At 33.9% G+C, this 17,471-nt stretch overlaps 1 pseudogene; it reads left to right on the top strand.

Moving 5' to 3' along the window:
- LOC110632241 (uncharacterized) overlaps positions 1–17,471 on the top strand; it is a 102,285-nt pseudogene that overhangs the window by 16,863 nt on the left and 67,951 nt on the right.

The following is a 17,471-nucleotide window of genomic DNA, read 5'->3' on the forward strand; positions in this document are numbered from 1 at the left end:
GCTTGATTGGTAGCTGTTGTTATAAGCAAACTCAATCAAAGGCAAGTGTGTATCCCAACTACCCTCAAACTCAATCACACAAGCCCGTAGCATGTCCTCCAATATCTGAATTACCCTCTCGTGGCCATGCATGCGTGGGTGGAATGCGATCGAAGTTCAATCTAGTTCCTAGGGCTCTCTGAAGACTACCCCAATCTAGAAGTGAACCTAGGATCTGCTCGATACAATGGATACTGGCACTCCATGCAGTCTCACAATCTCATCAATGTACAACCTGGCCAATCTGTCCAAACTGTAGTCCATCTGGACTGGCAGAAAATGGGCAGACTTAGTTAGTCTGTCGACAATGACCCATACGGCATCATGACTCTTCAGTGTCCTCGGAAGTCCCATTACAAAATCCATCGTTATTCTCTCCCATTTCTACTCTGGTACTGGTAGTGGATGTAACAACCCAACGGGTACTTGATGCTCTGCCTTTACTTGGTGACAAGTTAGGCATTTGGATACAAATTCTGCCATATTCCTTTTCATACCCATCCACCAGTAATGCTCCTTTAGCCCTCTATACATTTTTGTGCCACCAGGGTGCATGGCAAAAAGAGACTCATGTGCTTCCTTCAAAATGATCTGCCTTAAATCAACATCATTAGGAACACATGTTCTGCACTAGTGTAGCAATAGACCATCATCTCTGATTGAGAATTCTGGTTTCTTGCCCTGCCGGACTTCTTCCAACAGCTTCTGATACTTCTGATCATTCTGAGCAGCCATTCTAATCTGATCAATCAACACTGGCTGTACATGCCATGCAACTGCTGTCTGCCTATCATCATTAACTTCTAAGCTGGCATGCAATGATCTTAACTCATGTACCAAAGACAAAGGAGTAACCCGTAGACTTGCCATAGTCTTGCGACTTAAGGCGTCAACCACAACATTAGCTTTCCCTGGCTGATAGTCTATTAGACAATCATAGTCTTTTATCAACTCTAACCATCTCCTCTGTCTCAAATTCAGCTCTTTCTGAGTACCCAAATGCTTCAAACTCTTATGATCTGTGTAGATGTAACACTTTTCCCCATACAAATAGTGTCTCCAGATCTTAAGAGCAAACACAATAGCTGCAAGCTCCAAGTCATGTGTCTGATAATTCCTCTCATGCGGTTTTAGCTGGTGCGATGCATAGGCAATGACATTTCGATCTTGCATCAGTACACAGCCTAACCCATTATGAGAAGCATCACTATATACTGTGTATTCTTTACCCGGAGTAGGTAAAGTCAGGACTGGAGCTTCAGTCAAACATTTCTTCAATTCATCAAAACTCTGTTGGCATTTATCCGTCCACTGAAATTTTACATCTGGTCAATGGAGATGCCAACATGGAGATCCCTTCACAAATCTACGGTAGTATCGGCTAAACCTAAAACTACGAATTTACGTGGCGTTCGGTGGCCTCCAATTAAGGATAGCTTCAATCTTACTTGGATCTACCTTGATGCCCTCTTCTGATACTACATGCCCCAAGAAAGATATCTCCTTCAGCCAAAATTCACATTTCGATAATTTGGCATATAGCTGTTTCTCCCTCAAAGTTTGCAGTACAATCTGCAGATGTCTATCATGCTCTTCTGCATTCCTCGAATAAACCAATATATCATCAATAAATACCACAACAAACTGGTCGAGGTATGGTCTGAAGATAGTGTTCATCAGATCCATAAAAGCAGCCGGAGCATTAGTTAACCTGAATGGCATGACTAGGAATTCATAATGGCCATAACGGGTTCTGAAGCAGTTTTAGCAATACTCTGTTCTTGTACTTTCAGCTGATAATAACCTGATCTCAGGTCAATTTTGGAGAATACAGCTGCACCCCTTAACTGATCAAACAAGTCATCAATGCGGGCAATGGATATCTATTCTTTATTGTCACTTTATTCAACTATCCATACTCGATGCATAACCGGAGAGTGCCATCTTTCTTCTTTACAAACAATACTGGCGCTCCCCAAGGTGACACACTAGGGCGGATAACGCCCTGGTCAAGCAACTCAGAATCGTATTTTCAACTCTTTTAATTCTGCAGGTGCCATTCTATATGGTGTTATGGAGATTGGGTCCACACCAGGCATAATATCAATCTCAAACTGCACCTCTCTTTCTGGAGGTAATCCTGGCAATTCATCAGGAAATACATCCGGAAAATCACATACAGTAGGGATGTCCCTTAGTGCTGGACTCCCCACTTGGATGTCTATCACATGTGCCAAGTATGCCTCACACCCTTTTCTGATCATTTTTCTGGCCAGTGCAGCTGAAATGATGTTTGATGGCAGTAAATGCCTCTCCCCGTGTATTACCACATCACCGTACAGAGGGAGACCAAAAGTGACTGTCTTCAGTCTACAGTCAATCATGGCGTGATGCCTGGCTAACCAATCCATGCCCAAGATGATATCATACTCTCTGAAGGGCATTTCAATCAAGTCTGATAGGAAAACATGTCCTTGGATTACCAAAGGACAGTCTCTATAAATTCTGTTGACCCGGACTTCTTGTCCTAACGGACTAGTTACTAGCACTTCAAAACCCATTTGCACACATGGAACAGCAAGTGAACTAACTATGCTAGCACTAACATATGAATGGGTTGAACCCGGATCAAACAACACAAATACATCTTGATCAGAGATAGAGAATGTACCAGCTACCACATCGGAAGTCTCAGCCTCTTCTCGCTGTCTCATCGTGTAGACTCTGGCTGAAGCACTCCCTTGTGCTGATTGACCAACTGTGCCCTGACTGGCGCGAGCGGTGCCTCTACCTCTGCCTCTTCCTGCGCCAATAGGCGTGAACCTCGGGAGCGGGACTGCGAATAGATACCTCGGCAGTAGTAGGAGCTGGACCATATCTCGGAGCACTAGTACAGTCTCTTGCTAGATGACCCTTGCCTCCGCAGTTAAAGCAGGCTCCAGTGGCCCAATAACACTCTCCCCCATGAATCTTGCCATAAGTCTCACAGGGGCGGGCAAAATATGAGCCCCTGCTTGACTGCTGACCAGACCTAGGGGGTCTATGTTCGGAGAATCAGCCCCTACTAAATCTTCCACCTCGACCCCTGCTGGGTCCACTAAACTTCTTTCTCTTTCCAGAGGTAGCACCAGAACTTTGTTCAACTGATTTTTCCCCCTTGTCTTTTTCTGATTTCTCTTGTGAACCCTTCCTCACTGCCCCTTCTGATTCTATCCTTTCTAATTCCAAGGCTTGTGAGATCAATTCAGAAAAATTCTGATGTCTGAAACCCACAACTTGCATTCTCCTTTAGCCCGGACTCAAACCTCTTGCATCTGTCTCTGGGGGTGGAGACTAAGCTTCCAGCATAGTGGCTTAGCCTTGAGAAATCTCTTTCATACTCTGCTACAGTTCGGTTCCCTTGTTTCAAACTCAAAAATTCTTGCAGTTTATGGTCAACATATGCATCTGGGATGTATTTCTGTCTGAACTCTCTGATGAAGTCATCCTGTGTCAAGATCGTGGTTCAGCCAAGGCCGTGGGGATGGTCTTCCACCAATCATACGCATCCCCTTGCGGTAGAGACACGAGTATTCAAACTTCACTCATCTTGGCGGTCAGTTTCTTAAACACTCTGTCCATTCTTTCAAGCCATTGCTCGCCTCTAAAGGGTCCACTGTACCCTTAAATTCTGCACCCCATACTTTAGTAATTTATCAAACTGCTGGAGGCGGTGGTTGTGCCACAGTGGTTGGGGTGGAGCTTGAGCAGCATACCCTGACCATTTGTTGAAACATCGCGACCATCTGGCAGGCAATGTGTGGAATCTGCGACATTTGTGGGGCTGGTGCTACTGACCCACTGACATTCGGTAAAGCTGGGGCTTCCCCTTGTGCCTCAGCTTCAACAGACTGCTCAACTGAGCGATCCCCTTTTTCCATTTCAAGCTGAAGTTAGGGTATCTCCTGAACAATTAACACATGGAGATTTCCCTCCGTTAGTTTATATTCATGATGTAATGCACTGTATGTAACAATTATGGACATTGAGCAGTTGTACTTAACAAAGAAAAGACACAAATTCATAGGTTAAAACATACTTCAAAAATTTGCTCTGATACCACTAAAACATGTCATACCTTACCCCTCTGTAAGGCATAACATGATCCCGTAGAATACCTAATGAACTACCGAACTTCACCTACCGATAACTCATTAAGTACCCTACAAGGGATTTTAAAACAATTTTCTTATTTTTGATAAGTGGTGAGCATTTTCTAATAGGCATTTAAAACATTTAGTTAAAATTAAAACTAGTTAATATTTTTGGTCCATTTTAGTTTTCTGCAAATTCTATAGAAATTTTAACAGAGTTTCCTCTGTATTTTGAGAAAACCGTTCTTCAAATACCTGTAAAAAGCACTTCTAAAAATTTTCTTAACCACTACTTCGGTTTCACAGTCAAACTCAATCAATTTCTCACAATTCACAAGTTCAATAATTCTCAAAATACTGACAATCAATATCATTCATATTTCATTAAAAACAAAATAATTTATACACAACCTTACAAATTTATATCAAAAGAAACACAAATTAAACTTTATTACAAACTTCATACAAATTTGTATACAAGCTGCTCAAGACCCATCTTTACATGTCCATACATTTATGTGCAATATATACATCAAAAGAAGTATTTACAGTTAGGGTATAAATTATACCCGAAAGCTTCAAGCTGATGACTTCACACACCTCAGCAGCTCAGTCTGCTGCTCCTCTAGTCTCTGTATCTGCGACAGCAATAAAAGCTATCGCTGAGTACTAGGACTCAGTGGTGCACAATATACTAAAATAATCTTTATGCAAAACTTAAAGTACATTCATTCAAAAATTTGGCTAAACATGAAAATTAAATACAATAATGCATTGTAAGATTTTACATGTAAACCAAATTCATTTCAAAGTATCAAAACACATTTCATAAAACCCACAGTTAGATCACGCCATTCGAAACAAATAGAATCTCAATAGCCAGAGGCTAAAGAGAAATTACATCACAAGGCTAGCTAGCTCAAATATATGGATATCCATTCACATCCTCTTCTCTTGGCACACCTCAACACTTCTCGGAGAAGGAATCAAAATTCAAAACTAATTACCCCACTAGTCGTGCTAGTGAGGTGTTCAAATATATGGTCATGACACTGTGGTTTCAAAACTTATCTTAACAATTTGCTAAACATTGTCATTTCAAATATACACAATAACTTTCACAATTTAAATCAAACATCATAAAAATGCTATAATCCAATATTTCACATTATTCAAAACATTATGCAAAAGATGATTATAAAAGTATATGTTGTGCACAAACCTCAAGCAGTGCTGTTGGCCTTGACTCGACTCCTCGGGTTACGTCGGTATTCATTTCACTGAAACACGAAATTTTCCAATGTTTCAGTACTAAAACTTAAAATAAATCCAAAATAAACTTAACTTCACATTTACCTAGCTCTAACGTGTTAAATTCGACGTTCTCGAAATTTTTGTGTTTTGGGTTACTATTCACTGCACTATTCAAGTCAAATTATTGACTTTCTAAGGCTTAATAGGTATGGGAACTCCAACTTCACCCACATACCACATTTTGGTCACCAAACTTGTTGGTTTTGGTCATTTGTTTAAAGCTTAGGTCATTTTGGCAAAATTGCCAATTTTCGGTTTTGGTTCTCCGAAGTTGCACTGTTTCATTGGTTGGTCTACTGTTGGAATTTGACAAAACTTCCTTCATAGAAAATGTTCCTTATTGTCTTAAGTGTATTCTCATTTTTGGATCACCTCAATCGGAGTTTTGTAGCTCAAGTTATGGCCAAAATAAGTTTACTGTTTACGTGCACTGTTCATACTGCATTTTTGGGTTCTGGCAGATTTTGGTGCAACTTTGGTCAGTAATTTGATTAAGTTAAGTTCATAATTTGGTCTAACTTTCTTCATATTAAATGTTCTACTATGTCTTAGGTTTCCATCGGTTCAAGAATCGCCTAAATCCGAGTTTTCTAGTGAGAGTTATAGCCATCCAAATATTGCTGCTCAAATGGAAATTCTGGAAATCTCAGTACAGTAAATTTCACTTTGCTCAATGATTTGATTAGGTTAATGACATAATTTGGATTGGTGTCATTCATGAAAGTTTTAGATCTATATCTTATCTAATTACGGTTAAAATTTCAGGTCAATTTGATCTACCTAGCTCGAGTTATGACCAAATGAATAGTTACTGTTCATTTGGTCAGTTTGGTGCAGTGGCAGCCTGCTATCAACTCACTTTGGTCAATTGTTTCACCAAGTTTTGGTCAGTTTTTGGCCATGGTTCCTTAATGAAAATTATGCTCTTTTATGTCTATTTTCATCTCCAATTGGTGGCATATCCATTAGGCTTGTAAAATTTGAGTTTTGATCCTTCAAAGTAGGTTTGGTCATGCTGCCAGCAGCATGACCATTGACCTACGAATTTGGCTTTATTTTCTACCATTCCCACACAACTTATTTGGTCATAATTGACCATTATTTCACTTCACAACAGCCATTTATGCATTTCTCCAAATTTTGGTTCGTAAACCCTAGCATTGAAACCCTAATCTCACTAACTCTTGCATTTAACTACTTCTAATGATTTTAATGTTAATCATTTAACTAAGTAAGGTTTCTAAACTCATTTAATTGCATCATATTCATGCAAACCATACTCCTCTCAAGCTGCCTGAAATTTCAGTTTAATTCTTCCCCCATATTTGTTTCATTTAAATCAAGTTCTAAGCTCACTTAATTACCTAAACATGCATTTGAATGGATAAATAAAGAGTTTAGCATACTAACCTCACTTAAAGCTTCAAATCACCATCTTTAACTCCTCTTTCTTCTTGTAATCCTTGTGCTTAAGTTGAGATTGCAAGTTCTAACAAGGTTTTTAGGGGATTTATGAAGATTAAGTGGAGCAAATTAAGCTTAAGTGTAAGCTTAATGGAAGAAACTTTCATGGAGAAGAGAGGGAGAAAGTGGGGTGGCACAAAAGGAAGAAGAAGAAGAAAATCCTAATTTTTTCCCTTTTGTTTTCCTTACACGTTTTTTGCTTATGGAAGACCCCTAAATCCAAATTAATTAATTCAATTTATTAATTTAGTTATGACATCATGCATGATGTCATAACTTTTGACTTTTCCAACCTCTTTCCTTTTCTTTTTTTTTCTATTTATTGTTATATTACTTCTTTAATTTAATTCTCGATTCTGAAACTTTCTTTTCTCCGATTTTATTTGACAGTTAGGTCAGGAGTCAGCTCTCGGGGTCAATTGACCAAATTGCCCCTTGCCGGTTCATCCCGGTTTGCAAATAATTCCATATTTCTTCCGTCTCCCTGACCTAATTATTTGACTGGCTTAACAGTTCTCTTTCGTGATTTTCTCTTTTCCACTGTGTTCATAAGGGTCCTAAGGACCGCAGCGTCACTTTTTACGGTTCGAAATTTGAGTTTAAAATGACTTCGCAGTCGTTCCCGAGGAGGTCACCCATCGCTATGACTCTCGGCTCGTTTAACCTCTTATGTTCTGTTTTTCTTATTTATAGTTAACTAATTAAACATTACTAATTATTTGTATTTATGGCTTCTCAAGTTGTCTTAAGTGTGGCTTTAATCTCCTTAATTGTCCGGACCGACACCAGTCACCGGAACAGTGAAATCTACTAGGCTATGCAACGGGGGTGTTACAATAATTATAAAATTATTATTAAAAATTAACTATTCGAGTAAATATTTTTTTTATATCAATAGATATGAAATTCTAATCTTATTCAGTGACAAATATTTTATTTATTATAAATTTGTAGTTTTTTTTTAAATAATAATAGATAATTATTATTTTATATGTCACAAGTACTATTAGAGGGTAGTTATATGTGAATGTAATCACGGTGATTTTATTATTATTGACAATATTAAATGATATCTTTGCAAATTCAATAATATTTATAGAGGCTAAGATATATTGATTTTCCTATTTCTTTCATTTTTAATATTGATACATTCAATAACATTTGGGATTATTAATATCATTTTTGCATAAAAAAGTGTATTTTACATGGGATGATATGATATTTTAATTTTTTTTGGATCTACGTAGTTTAGATTTAGATTAATTATAATTGATTAATATCCTCATGTGCATGAATATATTTTTTATTTTTAATTTATTAGTAAGTCTTAGCTAGGTTGTTGATTTTGAGCATAAGACTATAAGACAATCCAGTTATATTTTTACATAATATATGTGAGAATTTACATCTATTATTACTTTATTTTAATTTTTAAAATCTTTGCCTATTTATATTTTTAGAACTTATTATTATATTTTTTTATTAGATTACATTTAAGGTTATAATTAAGTTAATATTATATGTTAATAAAAAAAACACATAACTTTCATAAAAATATGATCTAATTAAAAAATTCTTAAATTAATAAATATTTTATTTTTATAATCAATTAAACTAATATTAAAATTAATATTTTAATTTAAATAATTAAATATAATATTATAAAAATATTACAACATATATAAAAAATAACAAAAAATCATATAAAAAAATTAAATTACAAATTTTTATAATGTGGACATAGCAAAAGAAATAAATAAGTTGACACACACACACACATATATATATATATAAAAGTGTCATCATGATGATTAGTAAATGAATAATAACCACAAATAAAAAATGAAAATAAAAATAAAAGAAAATACATGTAAAATCAACATTAAAAGCTTATTTTGGTATGCATCCATAAATAATTTCGTTTCCTTGCTATTATTACTTTTTTTTATTATATTTTTATAGTCGATGCTATTTAATTTTTTAAGTTTTTAGACTCAAAAGTCTCTTTATAATATTATAAGAAATAAAAAATCGACAGAAACGTAAACAAAATTTGAGAATTAAGACTTATAAAATTTAATAGAAATAATTAAAAATAGAGGAAATCAAATAACAATTTGAAAGCTGAAGAAAATTTGATAGTTTTCAAATAACACAAAATGTTTATTATATACAAGTAAAATGAGAAAAAAATTAAAATAAAATTAACTCAATCATTGAATAATTTTAATTTAAAATAAAATTACACCATTAATTTTGAATAAGTTTAGCCATTTATTGGTCATAGATCATCGGTCATCCTATTCCTTCATGTATTCCAACTTTTGAATGTGTTTTAGGAAAGCAGATTGTCAAACTTGAGGTTGGCCTTTCCTATATTTCTACCCTTTAGTTGTTAAATTTAAAATTTCATTCCTTTTTGTTGTCTCTAATTGTATTTATATGCTTATAGCATCTTTAATGCTAATGATGTTTTCCCCACAGTTGACCTCTAATGGTACCTCCTCCGATGGAACTGGGTAAGTTGGTGGACCACTTGAGTGGACAGAGAAGCGAGCAAGTCATTTTAATTTGTTTGCCATTTCCACTCTGAATTTACACCACACTCTTATAGAGTTCTCAAATGAACTCTAGTATTTAGAGATTCCCAGCACCATATGCCTAAAACTCCCTTTCTACATTCATTTAAAAAAGTCTTCCAAATCCAAACCTAATTAGGAAGTCTATGGCATGATCCACAACATCTAAATATAAGTAGTTTCATCTTAAAAATGTAGGTTTCACGTGGAACAGTTCATTTGATTATGGTCCTGAAACTATATCCTTGTATCAATCACATCCTTGGGTGCTAGCTATTCTTCCAAATGGAGAGGCAATAGAAGTTCTTGCTGACACCACACAATGTTGTGAGGTAATGAGAATTACAGAAAATTGTTTAAAAATCTTTAACCTCACTCTTATATCTAATTTACTGTCAACGATCTATAACCAGCAGATTGATTTGAGAAAGGAATCAATTATTCAATTCATTCCTTCAGCCTCATATCCTGTCATTACATTTTTTTTCCATTTGCTTCACCCACTGCTGTCCTGAAATCTTTCTCTTATGCATTTGGTAATTTACTTGACGCTTTTAGCCTTTTCTCTTTGAATCTAATTATTGCCTTTTACAATGACTTTTTTTATGCGCATGTTGTATTGGGTTTGTTGTTAGATTTACATTCATACTTCATCAGACATACAATATATAGCTTATGGAATGAATTTTAACCTTTGAAAATTGACTGATGAATATTTGGATGTCTTATTTTGCTATTAATGAATGAATGTTAAGTGTGAAAATATATGTCGGTATGTGTGTGTAAATATATATATGTTTGCTTCATGCATTTATATCAGTTTGCAGTCATCACTGTACTAGAAAGTCCTTAATCGACAAGATGGGTTATAAAGTTTGCAATAAGGAAATGGGAAATTAGAGGACAAAAGAAGGAATAAAAGGAAGATAACTACAGGTATCTACCACTTTATTGTGTATGGCATCACCACCCCTTGGTTTTTAACTATCTTTGTTTGATAAAATGTTATGTGTTACAAATAAGACTTCTGTGCTTATTGTTCTGCCCTTCCCTCTCTAATTGGCAATGAAAATTGTGGAAAGGCTATCCTTTTTAGTAGTTTTATTAAATATATATATATTTTTAGTGTGTGTTATGTGGGAGAAGTTCGTAAAACTTCGAGGGACAGTTAATTGAAGGCCTACAGTGAGTTCAGTAGCTTGTAAAGCTATATGCACAACCTTCAAGCGCATAAAATGTTGTTTGTGGAGAACATTTGCTTTCCTTTGCTATTTCTCAGAGTTTTGTCTAAAAAAAGGGAGTTTGTGTGCCAAACCTTGAAAGTACGGTTGAATGGGGTTCTATGGGCATAGTAGCATTCATCAATGTTGTAGGTAGGGATGTGCATTATTCGATTATAACTGAATAACTGAACTGTACCGATAAAATTCAATTATTTTGGTGAGAATAAGTTCGGTTCGGTTTAAATTTTGATTAATAATAATAAAAACTTTAGATTTTAAGTCATCAATCCGGTTACCTTTGATTTGGTAACTAAACTAATCGGAATAACCCAATTTCTATTCATTAATATATTAATTAAAATTTTATTAATAATATAATTTATAGTTATTATTTTTATTATTTTATAATAATATTTAACTTACAATATTTTCTTATATATTAAATCATATTTATTGTCTTTTTTTTTAAAAATAAAAAAGGATTGTAAATATATTTTTATTAATATTTAATTGATTAATTAATAATATAAAATTTATATTTTATTTTTTTATTAATTCGGTTTTATAACCTATAATCAATTAAATATTTTCAGTTTCAGTTAATTTTGGTTTTTCTCTTAATTACGATTTGGTTTGATTAGGTTAATAATTTTAGAGTTGGTTAACAATTCAATTAGTTGAAAAATTTAGTTTGGTTAATTGAATGCTCACCCCTAGTTATAGGCAGGCTTCTAAACTATGGCCAATACATAATCTATTGGCCAATGTATACAAGAATTTAGCCTTTTGACATGATATTTCTTGCTTTGGAATTGGGTATTTATAATCCCAATGAAATGGCTCTTTATTTGTTGTAATAGCCATAATAGTTGCTACTCACGATGATAAAAAGGGATGAGAAATAGTTGGGTAGTGCATGAAGTCGAGAAGAGAAGGGGGAGAAAAGAAGAGGGGGAGGGTGGGGTGTTAGGTGGCCTACCATAGAAGTGGCATATAAGTGGCTTAGGTAGTTATGGGCTAGGGTGTAAATGACCAATCTAACAATTCGTTTTCCATTTAAAATTGTGTAGATGCCTATATCAATGTCACCCAAACAAACTCTAATCTACCCATTTATGCAATTGGTGATAGATTAGTAGTGGTGGTGGCAGCACCTATTGATTGTTTTTTTATTCATTTAATACCCATTAGTATGTTCCAGTCTTAGTTCGAGGTCTATCTTAGAACTGGAATTGAACTGAAATTTTGATTCGATTCATCGATGTTTTGGTTCTTATTTAGTTCAGTTTTCGGTTCTTCAGTTTCAGTTCAGTTATGTACATTTCTAGTCTTAAAACAATTTTATGTCGTTTTTCTGATACAAGTCATTCTTAAATTAGCATTTAAGCTCTAAAATTGATTTGGTTATTAATATACAATGTATCATATAACATAACTTTTAGCTATTTTTAAATTATATAACCCTAATCTATAAGGTTCATATATATTTTAGAATTAAGTATATTATATAATATTTGGCATTAAAGCCTAGTTGCTATATATAATGTAGTTGTACATTTATATCATAGAGTATACCTTTTAACTGCTTTTTAATTATGTAATTTTTATATATAAGATACATGTAAAATTAAAAATTATAAGGTGATTTAATGTATTTATAATTGTGAGGAATGGTGTTTTCATTGATTACATAAGAGGTTTACACACCGGCGCCCACACTCACACACACACACATATGTATATATATCTCTTATATTATCTAGGAATTCTACAGTAGGTAGGAATCCTTCTTTAATTAGGATATCCTATACAGATCGACTTCTATAACACTCCCCCTCAAGTTGGAGCATAGATATTTATCATTCCAAACTTGTTACATAAGTAGTCAACCCAAGCTCCATTCAGAGCTTTTATAAATATATCTCCTTATTGCTTTCCTATTTTAATGTGCGGTGTTGAGATGATCTCTTGTTGAAGGTTTTTATGGACAAAATGGCAATCAATCTCAATATGCTTGGTCCCTTCATGAAATAGAGAATTAGAAGTAATATGAAGGGTAGCTTGATTATCACACCATAATTGTGTAGGCAAAGAGGTCTTAAGGCCAACCTCATCTAATAATTGAAGTATCCATATTATCTTATACACTGATTATACTATAGCTCTATATTCTAATTCAGCGTTGGATCAAGAGACTATACTATGCTTTTTACTTCTCTAAGACACCAAATTACCTCCAATAAAGACATAATACACAATAGTCGATCTTCTATCATCCTTAGATCTTGCCTAGTTTGCATCTTAAAAACACTCAATATTCAAATGCCCATGATTACTAAATAACAATCCTCTCCCTTGTGCTCCCTTAAAATAACACAAGATTTGTCCTAAAGCTTCCTAATAAGCATCAGTTGGGGAAGACAAACTGACTCACCAAATTGATTGAATATGTAATATCAAAACGAGTTACTGTAAGGTAGTTTAATTTACCCACTAGCCTCTTATACTTTTTTGGATTTTCAAACAACTTACCATTCTGTGTTACAAGTTACAAATTTGGGATCATTGGTGCACTGTAAGGCTTAACACCTAATTTTTCTATTTCTATCAATAGATCAATAACATACTTTCGTTGAGACAAGAAGATACATTTCTTACTTCTCATAACTTTAATATCCAAAAAATGCTTTAGCAAGCCCATCTTTTTTTTTTTTTTTGATATTGGATTTGAATGAACTGCTTAATGGATGAAATGCCTGCAGAATCACTTACACTACCAGTAAGACTAGGGTAGCTTCAGATTGTCTATAGAATATTAAATGATTGCATGTACTTTTCTACATACCAATCTCTTTTACTTCTTCATTTATCTTTCAAACCAAGCTCGAGGACTTTGTTTTAAGCCATAAAGCAAACTTTACCCAACTTTCCCAGAGTAATAAATCTTAGTGGTTGCTCCTTATACACCTCCTCCTGAAGATCAGTGAGAAGAAATGCATTCTTGATATCTAACTGATGCAAAGGCCAATCATATGTAGCTAGTAGAGAGATAAACAATTCAATGTCTTTTGGCTATAAGATGTGCTTTTAATCTGGCTATAGAACCATCAGGATTCATTTTCACTTTAAATACCCATTTGCAACCAATAACTTTCTTAACAATAGCCAAAGGCATTAGTTTTCATGTACCATTCGTATCTAAAGTCTTTATTTCTTCTTTCATAGTAGCACACCAACCAGGATGAGATAATGTCTCAATAACAGTTTTAGGGATATGGATAGAATCCAAAGAAGCAATAAAACATCGACGAGAGGACAAATGATCATAAGACACAAAAGAGGAAATAGGATAAGTAAATATACATTTATCTTTTTAGAGAGCAATGGGAAGATCTAGAGTAGGATCATGATCAGTGATAGTAACCGTATCTTTTGATGAAGAAATTGATGAGGGATCTGAGTCTAGAGCCTCTAATCTCCTCATGATTGGAAATGAAAAGGTTGTATATAATTCATATATATATATATATATATATATATATATATATATATACACTAAAAGTATATAATATATCTAAAAAAATTATAGAAAAACATATATATAAAATCGGTTCTCGGTTGGGAACTCCTAAAAACCATACACAACTCTACCCATTAGTACCCTTTTATAATGGCTGAATAATTTGCCACCTTTACACTGATAGTATGAAGGGCAGTACCATATAAGAATTTTAGAAAGAATTTATATTCAAACATTAATTGGTTGTGTGTTGGAAGGAAATATATATGTGTGTATGGTGCCTTGTTGATGGAGAGCGATGAATTTTTTTATTTTTTAGGGTGGGGGTAGGTTGGTTTACACTAGTGTTGGACTTAGTTGCTTCTCTCTCTCTCTCTCTCTCTCACCATAATTCCTCTTATAGCCTTAATTTTTAATTGCTTAAGAACCATAATGCTTTGTGGGCTTTCATTTAATCTGCCTTTAAATTTTAATACTAGTAAACATTTGTGACAAAATAAGTTCGATCAAAATTTTTCTTGGTATGTAATTTTCCTCAACTTTTTTTGGTTAAACTTAAATAAAAGACTTGTATTTGCAAATTTTGTCATAGCATGACTACTAATAGACTAATAGTTGGTAGAAATGGTGAAGGGGGGAAACCATGGGTTGAAATCCTAACATCATGTTAGACAAAGGTCATGGCATTTATATCCAATTTTTAGAGAAAAAAAAGAAAAAAGAATGGTTAGTTCACTCAAAGCGTTAAACAATTACATTTGACAACTTGCATAGTTTTAGGTTATCAATAATGCCATTGGAGCTATAATTCTAGTAAGAGGGTTCGTGAGGTACTGTGTTAATGCATTATGTCAATATGTTGGCCACTACGGGATCTCAAGCTAGATTGTTTTTTTATTTATTTATAACTATGGAAAGTCAAGTTTTAATAGTTCCCTTTTGCAAAGTTTTGTCTATTGCTTTTACTATAGGCCTTTGATAGTTTGACATCATATATCCTTTCTTCTTGTTGTTGAGCCTTTTGCACTTGCAGGTTGCTAGAACGTGCACAAAGAAGGGCATTCCTTGTGATGTCATATGGATAGCCATTGACTACAAGGATGGTTTTTGCTGTTTCGCATGTGACCAGGCATGTTTCTCTTAGATCCTTTGGATGATAGATTCATCCTTAATTAAATTGAAATGTTAGGCTACTCTATGGCTAAATACTTCTCATTTTTTTTCCTTGAATAAGCTCAATGTGATCATTCTTTCCTTGCCTCATTGCTTTTTGCTACATATTCACTATTAGACAACAATGAAATTTACCGCTTATGGATGACCATTATTCAATTTTAGAATCAAGAATGACATTTTTATATGGAGCATATTTAGTGGCTTGCATTATCCTAATCTTGGTAGTCATGTCTATGGACCTAATTGAGTTCCTACAAATACAAATGCAAAACACAAATTCATATAGATATGTCATATACATATATGTTGAAAAGAAAGTTTATGATATTCCTATTTCTAATAAAATGAATTCTTCTGCATTTTTGGTTGAGACTATCCTTAGAATCCAAAACTGAATCCAGCCTTGCAACTTAATAATTCAGGTCTCAGGATGCAAATAAACCAAATGTGCATTGTTTAAGTCTTTAAAGGTAATTGTAGAAAATGAAGAGGGAGAAGAACTAGAAAAAGATTGTGGGGAAGATGGTAGATTATTTCCTCAAGCCTTTTGGTTATATATATATATATATATATATATATATATATATATATAATGTTACACATAAAGTAAGAATGGTGTGTTACCCATTTATAGTACAAAGGCACATTTATAGGCATAACTTATGAGTGACCGTTGTCTTCATATAAGAATCTTTATACCTTTGCATAGTTCTCAAATGCTCAAGGCGCACTAAGGCACTAAGATGTCTTGGATCCTAGGTGTTAGGTGCGGTAGCGCCTTTTAGAGCAAGTCAATGCACAAAAGTAAAAAGAATAATTAAAATTAAAAAAATTAGAAATATTCTATCACCCTTCAAGTAACATAATGCTAAATATTAAAAAAAAGGAGACAAGGAAATTAATAATTCATAATAACATAATCTCTATTTACTTAATAGCAATTAACAAGCAGCAACATACAAGACGATTTACAATACCATAATCTCGATTATAATAACAAAAACTAATAATTTATAATAGCATAAACTCAATTATTATATTTCTAAATTCTAATAATTTATAAAAAGTTCCACTAATAGCAAATCTGATCGCAATTACCAAGAAGATAAACCTAATTTCATTCAATCATAAACGTAAAAACTAATAACAAATTTAACCCATAAAGCTAATAAAAAATTTAGAGTAATACAATGTTAACATACTTTCACAATAAAGAATAAATAAAATTATAAATTTAGACAAGAAAACCAAAAAAAGAAAATAGCATACGAATAGAAGGAAGACCATGGTAGAATGGAAAAAAAAAAAAAGAGGGAGAGAGCAACTGCTAGACAAAATCGAGCGAGGGAGGGAGAGGACAAAGCATAGTAGAACAAAAAAAAAAAAAAGGAGAGCAGCTACTGGACGAAATAGAGAGAGAGAGAGAGAGAGAGAGAGAGAGAGAGAGAGTAGAAAATGAGTAGAAAAGAAGAAGAAAAAAAGAAGAAAAATATGTATGTGCCTGGATTTGGATTGTTGGAGATCAAGGTTAGTAGCTTCTTCTTTTTCTTTTTCTTTGGTGGCTGATGGTAGGTTTTAAGCCAAAGAAACCCTATCTTCTTCTTCTTCTTCTTCTTCTTCTTCTTTTTCTTCTTCTCATTCTTTGGTGGTTAACGGAAAGTTTTAAGCCAAAGAAACCTTATTTTTCTTTTAAATGCGATGTGCCTTGTTGCACCTGGGTGATGTCCTATGCTTCCTTCTTCTTCAGGCACCATCACTTGTGCCTTGGGCCTTAAGCTCACCTTTCATAATAATGTCCTTTTGACATACTTGAGAATGCAGATTACTGCATCCTAATGGCTATTGCATGGAGTTTGAAAAAATTGACCACCGTACTAACAATTAAAAGAATATCTGGGAGGTAATTAAGTTTTCCAACAAGTCTCTAATATCTTCTAAAATCTATCAAGGCCTCTTGTCTAGTAATGAGTTTTACATTTGGATCCATAGGACTGTCTATAGGTATGTAATCTAGAACATTGTT

The sequence above is a fragment of the Hevea brasiliensis genome, unplaced genomic scaffold (assembly GCF_030052815.1).
Source record: "Hevea brasiliensis isolate MT/VB/25A 57/8 unplaced genomic scaffold, ASM3005281v1 Scaf195, whole genome shotgun sequence".
NCBI classification, from domain to species: Eukaryota; Viridiplantae; Streptophyta; class Magnoliopsida; order Malpighiales; family Euphorbiaceae; genus Hevea; species Hevea brasiliensis.